Source organism: Odocoileus virginianus, chromosome X, assembly GCF_023699985.2.
Source record: "Odocoileus virginianus isolate 20LAN1187 ecotype Illinois chromosome X, Ovbor_1.2, whole genome shotgun sequence".
Classification (NCBI taxonomy): Eukaryota; Metazoa; Chordata; class Mammalia; order Artiodactyla; family Cervidae; genus Odocoileus; species Odocoileus virginianus.
Window position 1 is genome coordinate 38,541,655 of NC_069708.1, and position 16,033 is coordinate 38,557,687.

The window sequence follows — 16,033 nt, forward strand, 5'->3', positions numbered from 1 at the left end:
TGTGAATAGGTTACTGAAGTCCCCCACTATTATTGTATTACTATCAATTTCCCTTTAGTGGATGTTAGCATTTGCCTTATGTATTGAGATGCGCCAATGTTTGATTCATATATATTTACAATTGTTGTATCTTTTTCTTGGATTAATTCCTTGGTTGTTATGTAGTGTCCTTCTTTGTCTCTTCTAATGGTCTTTATTTTAGTCTTATTTTATGTGATATGAGTATCACTACAGCCACTTTATTTTGATTTATGTTTTCATGTAATATCTTTTTCCAGCCCATCACTTTGGGTCTGTATGTATCCCTAGGTCGGAAGTGGGTCTCTTGTAGACAGCATATATAGGGGTCTTGTTTTTGTATCTATTCAGCCAATCTGTGTCGTTTGGTGGAAACATTTAGCCCATCTACATATATGGTAATTATTGATATATATGAACCTATTACCATTTACTTTATTGTTTTGGGTTTGCTTTGTATGCCTTTTTTTCCTATTTAGAGAAGTTCTTTAGCATTTATTGTAAAGGTGGTTTGACAGTGCTGAATTCTCTTAACTTCTGCTTGTTTGTAAAGGTTTTGTTTTTTCCTTTGAATCTGAATGAGATCCTCTTGGATAGAGTAATCTCGGTTGTACATTTTTCCCTTTCACCACTTTAAGTATATCCTGTCATTCTCTTCTGGCAGGCAGAGTTTCTCTTGAAAGATCTGCTGGTAGCCTTATGGGGATCCTTTTGTATGTTATTTGCTGCTTTTTTTTTTCACCTTTTTTTCCATTTATTTTTATTAGTTGGGGGCTAATTACTTTACAATATTGTAGTGGTTTTTGCCATACATTGGCATGAATCAGCCTGGATTTACATGTGTTCCCCATCCTGAATCCCCCTCCCACCTCCTTCCCCATCCCATCCCTCTGGGTCATCCCAGTGCACCAGCCCCGAGCACTTGTCTCATGCTCTTAGTGTTTAACTTTTGTTATTTTGATTAGCATGTCTCTTGGTGTGTTTCTCCTTGTGTTTATCCTGTATGGAACGCTCTGGGCTTATTGGGACTTGGGTAGCTATTTCCTTTTCTATTTTAGGGATGTTTTCGATTATAATCTCAAATATTTTCTCATGCCCTTTCCTTTTTTCTTCTTCTTCTGAGACCCTTATGATTTGAATATTGCTACACTGAATGTTGTCCTAGGGGTCTCTGAGACTGTTCTTATTACTTTTTATTCTTTTTTCCTTTGCTGTTTTCCACTTCAGTTATTTCCACTATTTTATCTTCCAGCTCACTTATCCATTATTCTGCTCAGTTACTTTACTGTTTGTTCCCTCCAGTGTATTTTTTTAATTTTTTTTATTGAAAGATAATTGCTTTACAGAATTTTTCTGTTTTCTATCAAACCTCAACATGTATCAGCCATATGTATACATATCTTTCCTCCCTTTTGAAACTCCCTCTCATCTCCCTCCCCATTCCACCCCTCTAGGTTGATACAGAGCCCCTGTTTGAGTCTCTTAAGCCATACAGCAAATTGTCATTGGCTATCTATTTTACATATTATAATGTAAGCTTCCATGTTACTCTTTCTATACATCTCACCCTCTCTCCATGTCCATAAGTCTATTCTCTATGTCTGTTTCCCCACTGCTGCCATGTGAATAAATTTTTCAGTACCATTTTTCTAGATTCTGTATATATGCTTCAGAATACGATAGTTATCTTTCTCTTTCTGACTCACTTCACTCTGTATAATAGGTTCTAGGTTCATTCACCTCGTCAGAATTGACTCAAATGTGTTCCTTTATATGGATGAGTAATATTCCATTGTGTATATGTACCACAACTTCTTTATCCATTCATCTGTTGATGGACATCTAGGTTGCTTCCATATTCCAACTGTTGTAAATAGTGCTGCAAAGAACAATGGGATACATGTGTATTTTTCAATTATGGTTCCTTCAGGGTATATGCCTAGGAGTTGGATTGCTGGGTCATATGGTGGTTTTATTCCCAGATCTTAAGCAATCTCCATACCATCTTCCATAGCAGCTGTATCAATTTACATTCCCATCGACAGAGTACATCATGGGAAATGCCAGGCTGGATGAAGCACAAGCTGGAATCAAGTTTGCCAGGAGAAATATCAATAACCTCAGATATGCAGATGACACCACCCTTATGGCAGAAAGTGAAGAGGAACTAAACAGCCTCTTGATGAAAGTGAAAGAGAAGAGTGAAAAAGCTGGCTTGAAACTCAACATTCAAAAAACTAAGATCATGGCATCCAGTCCCATTCAGTTCAGTTTAGTTCAGTTCAGTCACTCAGTCTTGTCTGACTCTTTGCGACCCCATGAATCACAGCACACCAGGCCTCCCTGTCCATCACCAACTCCCGGAGTTTACTCAAACTCCTGTCCATCGAGTCAGTGATGCCATCCAGCCATCTCATCCTCTGTCTTCCCCTTCTCCTCCTGCCCCCAATCCCTCCCAGCAATAGGGTCATTTCCAGTGAGTCAACTTTTCGCATGAGGTGGCCAAAGTATTGGAGTTTCAGCTTCAGCATCAGTCCTTCCAATGAACACCCAGGACTGATCAAGGGACTCTCAAGAGTCTTCTCCAACACCACAGTTCAAAATTACTTCATGGCAAATAGGGAAACAATGGAAACAGAGACAGACTTTATTTTCTTGGGCTCTAAAGTCACTGCAGATTGTGACTTCAACTATGAAGTTAAAAGACGCTTGCTTCTTGGAAGGAAAGCTATGACAAACCTAGACAGTGTATTAACAATCAAAGACATCACTTTGCCAACAAACGTTTGTCTAGTCAAAGCTATGGTTTTTCCAGTAGTCATGTATGGATATGAGTGTTCGATCATAAAGAAGACTGAGCACCAAAGAACTGATACTTTGAACCGTGGTGTTAGAGAAGACTCTTGAGAGTCCTTTGGACAGCAAAGTCAAACTAGTCAATCCTCAAGGTTAATTTTAATCCTTGTATTTTATTAATTTTCAGTTCAGTTCAGTTTTGATGTTACTTTAAATGAGATTGTTCTTTTTATTTCTTTTTCAGACATTTTGTTTAGTGTATAAAAATACAACTGATTTCTGAATCCTGATTTTGAATCCAGAAGTTTGAATTTGTTAACAAGTTCTAGCAGGTTTTTTTTTTAGTGGAGACTTTATATATGTTCGTCTTCAAACAGAGAGATTTTGCTTCTTATTTCTCAACTTTGACATCTTTCTTTTTCATGCTAATTTCTCTGACTAGGACTTCTAGTACTATTTTGGATAGGAGTGGTTAGAGTGGGCATCCTTGTCTGTTTCCAATCTTAGAAGAAAAAATTTAACATGTCGCTGTGGAGTATGATGTTAGCTATGGGTTTGTCATATATATCTTTTATTATTTTAATGTACATTCTCTCTATACTGTTAGCAGTTTTTGCCATGAAAGGCTGTTGTATTTTGTCAAATTCTATTTCTGCATCTACTGAAATGATCATATGATTTTAATATTTCATTATATTAATGTGCTGTGGTGTATCACATTTATTGACTTACATATGTTGACGTTTCCTTGCATTCCAAGGATAAATCTCAGTGGCTGCTATGAATAATTACTTTAATGTGATTTTGATTAGTTTGCTAATATACGGTTGAGAATTTTTACATTTATACTCATCAAGGATATAGTGTCCTTATCTGGCTCTGGTATCAGGGTAGAATGCTGCTCTTAGAATTTGGGAATGTTCTCTCATCTTCAGTATTTTGGAAGAGTTTAAGGAGAATTTGCACTAATTGTTATTTAAATGGTTGGTATAATTTACCAGTGAAACTATCTGGTCTTGCTCTTTATTTTGTTGGGTGGTTTTTTACTATTTCCTTGCTAATTTCCTTGCTCATTATTGTTCTGTTCAGATTTTCTCTTTGTTTATGATTCATCTTGGTAGGTTATATGTTTCTAGAGTGTATCCATTTTTCTAAGTTATCCCATTTATTGGCATATAATTGTTCATAGCAGTATCTTATAATTCTTTTTATTCCTGTGCTATCTGTTGCAATGACTCTTCATTCATGTCTGATTTTGTTTGAGTGTTCTGTCATTTTCCTTAGTCTAGCTAAAAGGTTATACAATTTTGTTCTTTTTTTTTTAAGTTCTCAGTTTCATTGATCTTCTGTAGTGTTTTTCTGACCTCTATTCCATTTGTTTGTTCTTTGATATTTGTTATTTTCTTTTTTTCTAACTTTGGGTTTTCTTTGTCCTTTTTCTAGTGGTAGTGTTAAGTTTATTTGAGAGCTTTCTTTTATTTTACTGTAGGCATTTCTTGCTATAAACTCCCTCTGAGAACTGTTTTTGCTGTATCCTATAAGTTTTGGTATGTTGTGTTTCCATTTTCATTTATTTCAAGATGTTTTTCAATTTCACTTTTAATTTCTCTTTTGGCCCATTAGTCGTTCAAGATTTTGCTGTTTAATTTTTGTATATTTGTGAATTTTTCAGTTTTCCTCCCATTATCAATTTATTGTTTCATACCATTGTGGTCAGGAAGATAGTTGGTATATTTTCAATCTTCCTAAATTTGTTAGGACTTGTTTTGTGACCTAACTTATGGTATATCTTGGAGAATTTTCCATGAGTACTCAAGAAAAATGTGTATTCTATTGTTGATAAGTGGAAAGTTCTGTATATAACTGTTAAGGCCATTTGCTCTAAGTACAGCTCAACTCTAGTTTTTCCTAATTGATTTTCTGAATTGATAACCTATCCATAGTTGAAAGTGAAGTATTGAAGTGCCCTTTTATTATTGTATTATTATCTATTTCTCCCTTCATATGTCTTAATATTTCCTTAATATCTAGGTGCTATTATTTTGGGTATACATGTATTTACAATTGTTATTATCCACTTGATGAACTGACTATTTTATCATTATGTAATAAACTTCTTTGTCACTTGTTACAGCTTTTGAGGTGAAGTCTATTGTGTCTTATATAAGTATTGTTACATTTTCTTTCTTTTGATATTTCTATCAATTCATTTTGAGTCCTTGTGAGTCTCTTATAGGCAGCATATAGTTGGGTCTCACTTTTTTATCCAGTCAGCCATTCTATGCCTTTTAATTGGAATATTGAATCCATTTATATTTACAGTAATTATTGATAGGTGGGAAGTTACATTAGTAACTTCCATTTTATTGTTTTCTGACTGTTTTGTTTTTCCCTTGTCTTCTTCTTCCTCTCTTTCTGCCTTCTTTTGTGAATTTGTTTTTCATAGTGGTATGCTTTGATTCCCTTCTCTCTATCTTTCATGTATCTACTGTAGGTTTTTGTTTTGTGGTTAGCATGAGACTCATATAAATCATCTTTTACATCTAACAGTCTAATTTTTGGCTGATCGAAACTTAATTTTGAGAATTTCCTGGTGGTCCAGTGGTTAGGATTCCACACTTCCACTGCATGGAGCCTGTTCAATCCCTGGCTGCCAAACTAAGATTGTGCGAGCCATGTGACATAACCAAAGTAATAATAATAATGATAACAACAATAATTTCAATTGCATACAAAATGTCTACCCTTTTACTACCCCTTTTATGTTTTTGATATTACAATCTATTCTTTTAGTATATTGCCTCCATTAACTAATTATTTTAGCTATAGTTATTTTTAGTACTTTATATCTTTGGAGCCAGTACTGGAAATTCATTGTGTTTCATTGGTTGTGTCCTATTTTCTTGATTTTTCATGTTCTTTGAAGTCTTACCTTGTTGTCTTCTCATTTGATGTAGCGATCACCTCCTCTAGTCCTAACTGACTGACTTCGAGAGAGAAATGCCTTTCACCAGCTCTGCTAAGGATTCTCAGGCTTTCTCAGACCTTCTGTGGATAGGCCTGCTCCACACTCTTGGCTCCCTCCTGTGGCAGAATTATTAAGCTTATGTGCCTTTTCTTGAACCTGCAAAGCCAAGCCTAAGCACTGATTGCTTCCCTTTTGTTCTCCCAAGGTTGATGTTAATGCTCAAGCTTGTGATCTCTCTCTCTGTCCCCCAAATCCAGGCCTGATATCTGCATGTGCAATATTTGCTGTCTGAAAAAAGCTCAATCTTATTTCCATCAAGAGTGCACACAGAGATCTGATCACAGGTTGGGGGATGTGTAGGGGTGAGCCTAACAGGGTCTTGGTATTGCCTGTAGACCAGTTGGAGGAAGGGGGGATTTGCAGGTGAGATGTCCTGAGTGGCTTTTGGGAGGCTCTCAATGGTGGTTGTGATATGGCTAGTAGGATCCATGTCCCTTTGATACAGATGTTTCATTCAGAGCACTGGATTCTGTTCTCCCAGCTTCTCACTGCCCCCAAGTCACACAGCTCATGACTCAGTACTCTGGAAGGGCAAGAGAGAAATGGGCCCCTTTGGCAGCATTCCACATGGCTGAAGTAGCCAAGTACTCATTCCCATGCTCCCATATTCCCCTCTAGAAGAAATTACGAGCCCACAAATTCTCTCTTTCACTGAGGTGTGCCACCCTAGGGGAGGGGTAATGGAGGTAAGATCAAAATATTCCTTTTACTATCTCCAATGTGTCACATCTTGGATTTTTATTTTACTCCTGTGGTATGCTGGAACTTCTCCACTGGACTCCTAGATTTCCACAAATGTCCTCTCATTTGTGGTTTATTGTCTAAATTAGAGTCCTCTGGAGGTTCCTAGATCATGCATAAGAGGGGCTGGAGTTGGTTCATGGACCACTATAGGGTCCACATCTGGCACCACGGTCTGCATACCTATTACCTAATGTGTAGGTAAGCAAGAATCCTTCCATGTTCCTTATGTATGGTACTAGATCTCACAGCTCCCTAAAAGGTACTTTTGCTTGTGGGTGGATGCCAAATTTTGTTGTTGAGGGGTAGATACTTGCAAGGAACATCTTGTCCAGCCATTTTGCTGATGTCACTTCTATGTAATTTGGTTATAGCAGCCTGATTAGACTAAGACGCTACCCATTTAGGTCACTATTATTTAAGAAAATAGGACAATAACCAGTGTTGGTGAAGATGTGGGGAAATTAAAGGCCTCATGCATTGCTGTTGAAAATGTAAAATTGTATAGCTATTGTGATAAACAGTTTGGTTGCTTCAAAAAAATATAAACATAGAATTACCATATGACCCATCAGTTCCATTTCTAAATATAAATACAAAGAATTGAACACAGAGACTCAGATACATGAGCATCGATGTTCCAAACAGCATTGTTCACAATAGACAAAATGCTAAAACAGCAAAATGTCCACCAAAAGATGAATGGATTAAATAAAATGTGGTATAAACATATAATGAAATATTCAGGCTTAAAATGGAAGGATGTTCTAATATATGGTGCAACACGGCTGAACCTTGAAAGCATTATGTTAAGTGAAAGAAGCAGATACAAAAAGACAACTATTTTATGATTCCACTTATAGGAATTACATAGAATGGGCAAATTCATAGAGACAGAAAGTGGAACAGAGGTTATCAGAAGAGAAAGGAAAGGAAGTGAGGACTTCTTGTTTAATGTGTACAGAATTCCAGTAAGGCATGATGAAAATTCTGGAAATGGATACTAGTGATGGTCGTATATATTGTTAATGTACTTAGTGCCACGAAATTACACACTAAAAATAGTTAAAATGGTACATATTGCATATTTTTACCACAGTAAAAAAGAAAAATTTTTAAAGGGAAAAGAATTATTTTTTAATTACACATTTTTTTCTTTTCTCTTAAGCAGTCTATGGTGTTTGGCTTTGATGTTTTGTGGTATAAAAGTTAAAATATCTAAAATGCTGATTTCAGAAGTTCCCTGGTAGTCTAGTGGTTAGGACTCCATGCTTCCATTCCAGGGAGCAGAAATTCAGTCCCTGGTGGAGGAACTAAGATCCTGCATGCCATTCCATGAGGCTAATGATAATAATAATAAAATGCTGATTCCTAATGAATTTATTTCATTGTACCTTGGCATTTGTGGATACAGTTCCACTGCTGAGCTGAAAATGGAAAATGGACATATGCTATAAAAAAATAAACAGATAACAACTCTGAAACTGCTTTAGATGTATACTATGATTGAACAAATAAGCATAAATGAATGATGAATAGTGAGAGTTAGGTTTCCCACTGTTGAAAAGGGGTTTTAAAAGGAAACAAAGGGAGAAGCCCAGAGTGATCCATGTGCTATTGGATTGTGCATGCATGAATGTTAAGTCACTTCAGTCATGTCTGACTCTTTGTGACCCCATGGATCATAGCCCACCAAGCTCCTCTGTCCATGGGATTCTCCAGGCAAGAATACTGGAGTGGGTTTCCAGGCCCTCCTCCAGGGGATCTTCCTGACCCAGAGATTGAACCCACGTCTCCTGTACTGCAGGCAGATTCTTTACCCACCAAGCCACCTGGGAAGCTCCAGGCTATTGGATTAGAGTTAGAGATCTCAGTATGAACTCATGCTTTTCTTAATAGATACATATGGATGCATATACACATATTTATAGATCTGCAAGAATAACTGGGCTAGTACATACACATATATTTTCTTGCTCTGATAGCTGAGAGTGCCTAGAAGCAATGACACCCCAATGAACACACTTAGTGTCTAGAAGGTAATATCATTCTTCAATGAAAAGAACCATGAATCTGAAAAAAATGACTGACTGATTCATAGGCTGAAGTAGGGAATGTACAAGATAAGCCTGAAGCATTTTGTAATACCATAAAGTAAGGAAGTTCTCAACACACTCACAAAGGGGTAGTGGGGCCAACTGAAACAGCTTCCAATGGCCAAAACTTGAAAATATATGAACAATAAAAGAAAGTGGTATTGGATTATAACCCAAACTACAAAATAAATGTCCATGAATCCATACTGATATAAATAAATGATTGAATAAGTAAAGAACAGACAAATCTCTTCTGTATAAGAATTCTAAATGACTTATATACTGTCTTCAAGGAAATGAAGCATATCTCTTCACTTCTTAAGGAGATTGTTATTGTGACTTGCTTCCAAAAAGTAGAGTATTAAAAAGGGAGAGGAGAGAAAGTAATCTTACACTGGAGAATTCTGACAAACACAACCTTGGCCAGATAATTAACATCATCAGTAATAAGTAATAGATAAATGTATACCTTTGATATGATGTGATGAGAATGGAACTTCACCTCTGTGATCATCCTCCCCAAAACTATAAACCCAGTCTAATCATGAGAAAAACATCAGACAAACACACCATGTTGTAAGGCATCCCATACCAAAGCAGAGACCACATGTGCATATTTAAGCTGACAGTCTTAATTAAGGTATTGACTGATGGTCAGCATTAACCATTAGACATGAGAGTAAACAAGCTTTGCAATGATTCCAACCTCCAGAATTCTAGAATTTCAGCTGAGGTTCTAGGAACTATGGAACAGAAACAAGCCATCTCCTCTGTATGCTGAATGCCATGTTACATAGAATCCATGAGCAAAATAACCTGTACAAATTGTTTGGGGATGATTTTCCATGCAGTCATAGAAAAACAATCATAAAATGATATTTTTCTAACAAACTTTATTGAGATATAATATATATATATAGAGAGAGAATTAAAAATTGTTCTAATATTTTCTTCAAACTTTTAATAGTTTTAGCTACTACATTTAGGTCTATGATCCATTTACAGTTTAATTTTTGTGTATGATATGAGGTAAAGGTAGAAGTTAATTTTTTGGATGTGGATATCCAGAATTATTTGCTAAAGAAATTATCTTTTTCCTCATTTAATTGCCTTGCAACCTTTGAAAAAGATCAGTTGACCATAAATTTAAGGGTTTATTTCTGGACTCTATTTTTGTTCCATTAATCTGAACTCTATTTTTGTTCCATTAATCTATATATTTATTTTTAGGCCAATACCACACTGTCTTCATTACAGTAGTTTTATAATAAGTTGAAGTTGGGTACCTTAAGTCCTCCAACTCCTCTCCTTTCCAAGATTGCTTGGATTTCTGGGTCTGGGTACTTTGTGTTCCCATATAAAAATTTGGATCAGGTTGTCAATTTCCTTAAAAAAAAAAAAAAAAAGAAAAAACCTGCTGAGATTTTGGTAGGAATTGTGTTGAATATACAGGTCAATGGGGGATGTAAGTCTTTAAGTTTTCTTTGTAATATTGTGTCATTTTCAATGTATATATGTCATATACTTCTTTTGTTAATTATTTCTAGTTTATTCTTTTTGATGTTATAATGAATAGAATTATATCTTACTTTCATTTTCAAATGTTTACTGCTCATGTATAGAAACACAATTGAATTTTGTGTCTTGTATCCTATGATCATTTTGTATGCTATTAGTTCTAATTTTTTTGGTAGACTACATGTAAGATCTTGCCATCTACAAATAGAGTTAGTTTCACTTCTTTTCAAATTTAGATGCCTGTTACTTAATTTCCTGCCCTTTGCTCTAGCTAGAATATCCAGCAAATATTGAATAGAAGTGGTGAGAATGTGGATCTTTTCCTCGTTCCTGATTTAAGGGGGAATCATTCAGCCTTTGATCATTATGTATAATGTTAACCATAGGGTAAACATATTGTTCCTCTGTATATGAGGCGTCATTTGTCTTTTGTTCAAGATTTTGTTCTTGGCTTTCAAAAGTTTAACTACGATATGATTACACATGCATCCCTTTGTGTTCATCCTACTTGGGATTGAGCTTCACTGATCTGCCAATTAATATTTTCACTAAACTTGGAAAGTTTTTGAGTATTTCTTCAAATATTTTTTCTTTCTTATCTCCTCATCTTAGATTCCTATTACATGTAAGTTGGCATGCTAGAAGTAGTCACAGGTCACTAAGGTTCTGTTCATCTTCTTCAGTTTTTTTCTCTTTGTTTTTTAGACTGGATGACTCTTCTCTCTGCCATTTCAAATATGATGTTTGAGTAAATACAGTAAACTTTCATGTCAGTTATTGTAATTTCAACTGAGCAGTTTCCATTTGGTTCTTTCTAAGGTTCCTTTTTTAAATTGAGACTTGCTCTTTTTTTTGTATCATTGTCATCATGTGTTTCTACTTAGGCACTCAGTTGGTTCTAACTCTTTTTGACCCTGTGGACTGTAGCCAGTCAGGCTCCTCCGTCCATGGCATGGGATTTTTTTCAGGCAAGACTATTGTAGTGGGTTGCCATTTCCTTCTCCAAGGGATTTTCCCAAATCAGGAAAGAACCTGTGTCTCCTGCATTGTAGGTGGATTCTTTACCCGCTGAGCCACTGGGGAAGCCCCATTGTCATCATGGTGTTGCTGTTGTTCAGTTGCCCCGTCATGTCTGACTGTTTGCAACCCCATGGATTTCAGCATGCCAGGCCTTTCTGTCCCTCACCACCTCCGAAGTTTGCCCAAGCTCATGTTCATTACATCAGTGAAGCCATCCATTTCATCCTCTGACACACCCTTCTCCTTCTGCCCTCAGTCTTTCCCAGCATCCAGAATTTTTCCAATGAGGCAGCTGTTGTCATCATATTTTCCCTTAACTCATAAATAATGGTTCCTTTAATTCTTTGAACATATTTATCAGTGTTTTGAAGTCTTTGCTAAATCCAATATCTGGGCTCATTCAGGCAGTTTCTATTGACTTTTCCCCTGAGTTTGGGTCACTCTTTCCCATTTCATGTCTTGTCATTTTATCTTTGAAAACTAGACATTTTATACAATGTATTGTAGGAGTTCTGGATTCTTTATTCCACTGAGGGTGTTGCTCATTTTGTTTGTTTCATTTATTTGCAGCCGTCCTAGGCTTAATTTGTGGAATTTGTCTCCTCCTGCTTTCTGGTATCTAACTGTTCTGCTTATTTTTTTTAATTTCATTTTTCCTTTTGAGTTTGGCTTCCTAGGAGTCATCTCTGTGTTTTCTTATTTTAATGGTTAGAAGCTGTGCTCAACCAAGTTGAGTCAGTAAGGTATCTACCCACTGCTGATGGATTTGCATGTGATTTTAAGTATGTGTACAAATTCAGGCCATTTTCAGCTATTAATTTTTATCAGATCTTCTCAGGTCTCCCCATGCATTCATTCAGCCTCCTGGACAGCCAAGGATAGTTCCTCTGTGCTTCTCTCATAACCGGAATTTCCCTATTAAAGCTCAGCTTATTAGTTCGTCTGCCACTGACTCCAACCAGGACTTCACCCTGAGGCTAGCATTGTTCCTGGTTTTCCTTGCTCATTTCTGCCAAATTTGGTACTTTATCAACAATACCATTGGACATAGGTTTTTTCATCATCTATTCCAAACCAAGTTAATCCCTTCTACCAGCAAATCTGCCGATTTTTCACTGCCAGCCCCACTGTGGTAGAACAACCTCACCTACCTCACCTGATATGGAGGTACGATGAGAGTAGTTCCAGAAAAGAACACCATAGACTTTCACTGCTCATACCTGAAATTCAGTTTTTCATGAATAAATATTTCTTTTTTTTTTTTTTTTTTTCTACTTGCTTCTGTTCAAGCTCTGGAATGGTGATAGCTTTTTTTTTTTTTTTGCTGCAAAAAACTTTATTGTTTCCATTGTGTCTGAGGCTTGTGAAAGGGCTCCATCTTCTTGATGAGTTTCACCTCCTCATCTAGGAAGTGGCTCTCCAGGAAGTCACAGATGTGGGGGTCTGCAAGGGCAGAACCCAGGCCATGCAGATCCAAAAGGGCCTGGCTCAGCCTCTTCTCTATGAGAAGGGAGGCTTCCATAGCACCCTGGGTTTTACCCCACTCATCTTGGGATGACTTCTGTACATCCAGGAAGAGGGCGAGGCCGCCGCTCTGGATTTGCATTTTCAAGAGACCGCTCTACACCCTCACGCTTCTCCTTGGCCAATTCGTGAAAAAAAAAAAAAAAAGTGGCCCACAGCCTCCAGAGCAACACTGTCAGGGTCAAAATAGAAACCCAGAGAAAGGTAGGTATAGGAAGCCTGCAGGTGCATGTTGAGCAGGCGGTTGATGGCAGCCTCTACCTCGGTGGAATAATTCTGGCGGATCTTGGAGCTCACAGTAATAAGCAGTTAAGCTCAAAAAGTGATGGCTGGCCCTGGTGATCACGGACAGCTGAGTGGCTGATTCTGAAGTTTGCAACTGGAAAAAAGATTGAAGGCTGGTCTGCTGCTGGAACAAGGGGGCATCCCTTGGTCTTTTCTGTCCAAGCACTGTTGAAGCAAGAGACAGATCTGAAGGACCAAGAAGTGCACTTCAACGACTGGGTTTTTGAACAATGTTGTTGAGTTTTACAGTTGTTTGGGGGCAAAGGAATTTTGTTGTCTTCATCACTACATCATAGCCAGAAGTGCCCATGTTTCCTTTTTAAAATAACCTGTGGTTTTGAGCTTTCATTAGTTTAGATGGCTTCTACCTAGTCTGAACTAGTAAGATACTAGTAAGATTTCAATGCATCAAATATTTGTTGAGTACCAACAATGGGCTTGACTAGATTTACATCCCTAATTACAAGCCCAAACACAATAACTTCTCCTAGTATTACAATTCAATGTGTCTAAATAAAATAGAATCATGGTTCTGGAGCTTTAATGTTCTTAAGAATCACCCAGATCACCTGCTAAAAATGTAGATTCCTGGCCAACAGGAATTTATTTGTAAGTTCATATTTAGCAGATTTAGGATAGAACTCAGGAAGCTATATTTTAAACAAGATTCTAAAATAATTCTGGTTCAATTGGCCCAAGGACTGTACTCGAGAAATACTAATTAAGAATCATACCTGAATAAAAAGTGGGCATGTATTCTTCCTATATTTTATTAATATATCCAGGTAATTGAGACTGAAGTATTTTACTTTGCTTTTTGCTACACTCATATCATATGTGCCCTTATCACATCAACAGTTTGATCATACTGCTGGTAGTATATTGTGTTAGCTATGGTTTTGTCTGCCCAATATGACTTTCCCCCACCTCATTCCTCCTCTAGTACTAGAACCTTTTTTGGGGGTCAGGTTGACTCCTCTAACTGACCACAGGAGTGGTAAGACAATGGGCATTTCCAATAGTATTTCATCCCCTTGACCCAAATGTTTAGTTCAGGAATGGGCAAGTGATCTTAGCCAGTCACTGAGGGAAAGTTCTAGAACTTTTACTGGAACTTGAGTAAGAAATTCTATCTCTGCAATTGAGAGATATAAAGATGGTAGAAACCTATACTTGTTGCTACCATAGGAGATTTTCCAAAAGATAATATAAACAAACAGAGAAAATCAGAGTCAAAGAGGGAAAGTGAGAACCATCCTTTCAGTGTCTGGAACCAGATCTGCCTAAAGATCTGGACTTTCAGACTTCTGTTTGTACAAACCAATAGAATTCTCTCTTGTTTGAACTAGTTTGAGTTGAGATGTCCTTCACCTGAAACTGAAATTGTCAAAACAAAACTTGCCTTTGAGCAGAATTTCTCCAATTATACCATCAATCCCCTGCTTCTGATCACACACAGATACACATACATACCTATTCTCCCTTTGTCAGAAGTTCTGGGACTAGTTTCCATATTAAAGACATACCAGATCTCTGTTTCTCAGATCTTAATACAAGTTTACCAGGATATAATTTTAATAAAAATAAATACTAATAACTAACGGCCATAGATATATAAAAGATTTTAATTCCCCAATTTAGCCCAAACTCCACTCTCTTGAATGCTAAATATTTCATCCTTAATAAATGAAAAGGTGGAGGCATCCAAGATGGTGGAGAAATAAGATGGGGAGATTACCTCCCTCCCTACAAATACGTCAGAAATTCATCTCCATATGGAACAACTCCTACACAACATCTTCTGAAAGCTGGCAGAAGACCCCAGACTTTCAAAAAGGCAAGCCAATCTCCTTAGAAGAAGGTAAGTCAAAAGATGAAGATAAAAAAAGAGAAGGATTTCAGGACGGGAACCTGAACTTCAGCGAGGGAGTTGTGAAGGAGTAAAAGTTTCCACACACTCAGAAACCCCCTCATGGTTGGGGGCAAGAGGGAGCTTTGGAACTTCAGAGGGAAGTTCAGCAACAGATGCTCAGGAGACAAAATGGAGAGAATTCACCACAGAGATCATTGCCAAACAGCACTTCCCAGAAGAGAAGTGGCTCACACGCCTGCGCCAGCAGCAGAGAGTAGGGGCAGGGTGCTGAGGCTCAGTCAGGTTCAGGTATCTGACCCCAGGGAGAGGACCTAGGTTGGCTGCCACAAGGATACTCTGAGGGGGCTGGTGAGATGCAGCTGACGGAGTCTAGGATGGGGATGGGGCATCTCAGAGAGGCAGGAGATTGTAATCACCAGGACACTCTGACTTCACCATCGGCCACCAAAACCAGCAAAACTGGTAGGAGCACCACCAGCAGAATTGGACACGACTGCAGTGTATGATCCCAGAGGAGGAAACGTAAGCCATTAGCCACTGCCAAAGCAGCTACCACCAGGCTGTGAGCAGGCACAGGTTACTGCCCACACCTTGGTGGGAGCCTAAGCAGCTTGGCCCTTTCTAGGGACCCATGATCTGGGGCCAATTCTTCTGGGAGAGTGCACAACCCCCCTGACTATAACAACATTCAGCGGGTTTCTATTGCCTCAGGCATTCCCTGTTACATCCCAGTTGTGGCTGACATACCCTTCCCTCTCCCCAGCCCAACTGAGCAAGTGAGCCCTAATAAGTCTCAGCCTTTTGCCCCCTCTTGCCTGGACGGGGAGCAGACAGCAGAGGGCAGCCTACAAGCAGAGCTGGGTCCAAAACCAAAGTGCAACACCAGGGGCTGTGTGACCCAAGAAGAGAAAGGATATTAGCACCTGAAGCCACGGGTGCAGTGGATTAAATCCCCACAATTACCTTGAGGCTATGGACTTTGGGGACAACTATGGACTTTGAGAGCAAGTACAAGCTGGAGTAAGGCCAGATCTGAGACTGAGTGAATCCCACACTGCCCACAACAGGTCCAGAGACCTTCCTAGAAATATTGGAGGACTTTCTGAGTAGGCAGATTGACTGGAACACACTGTG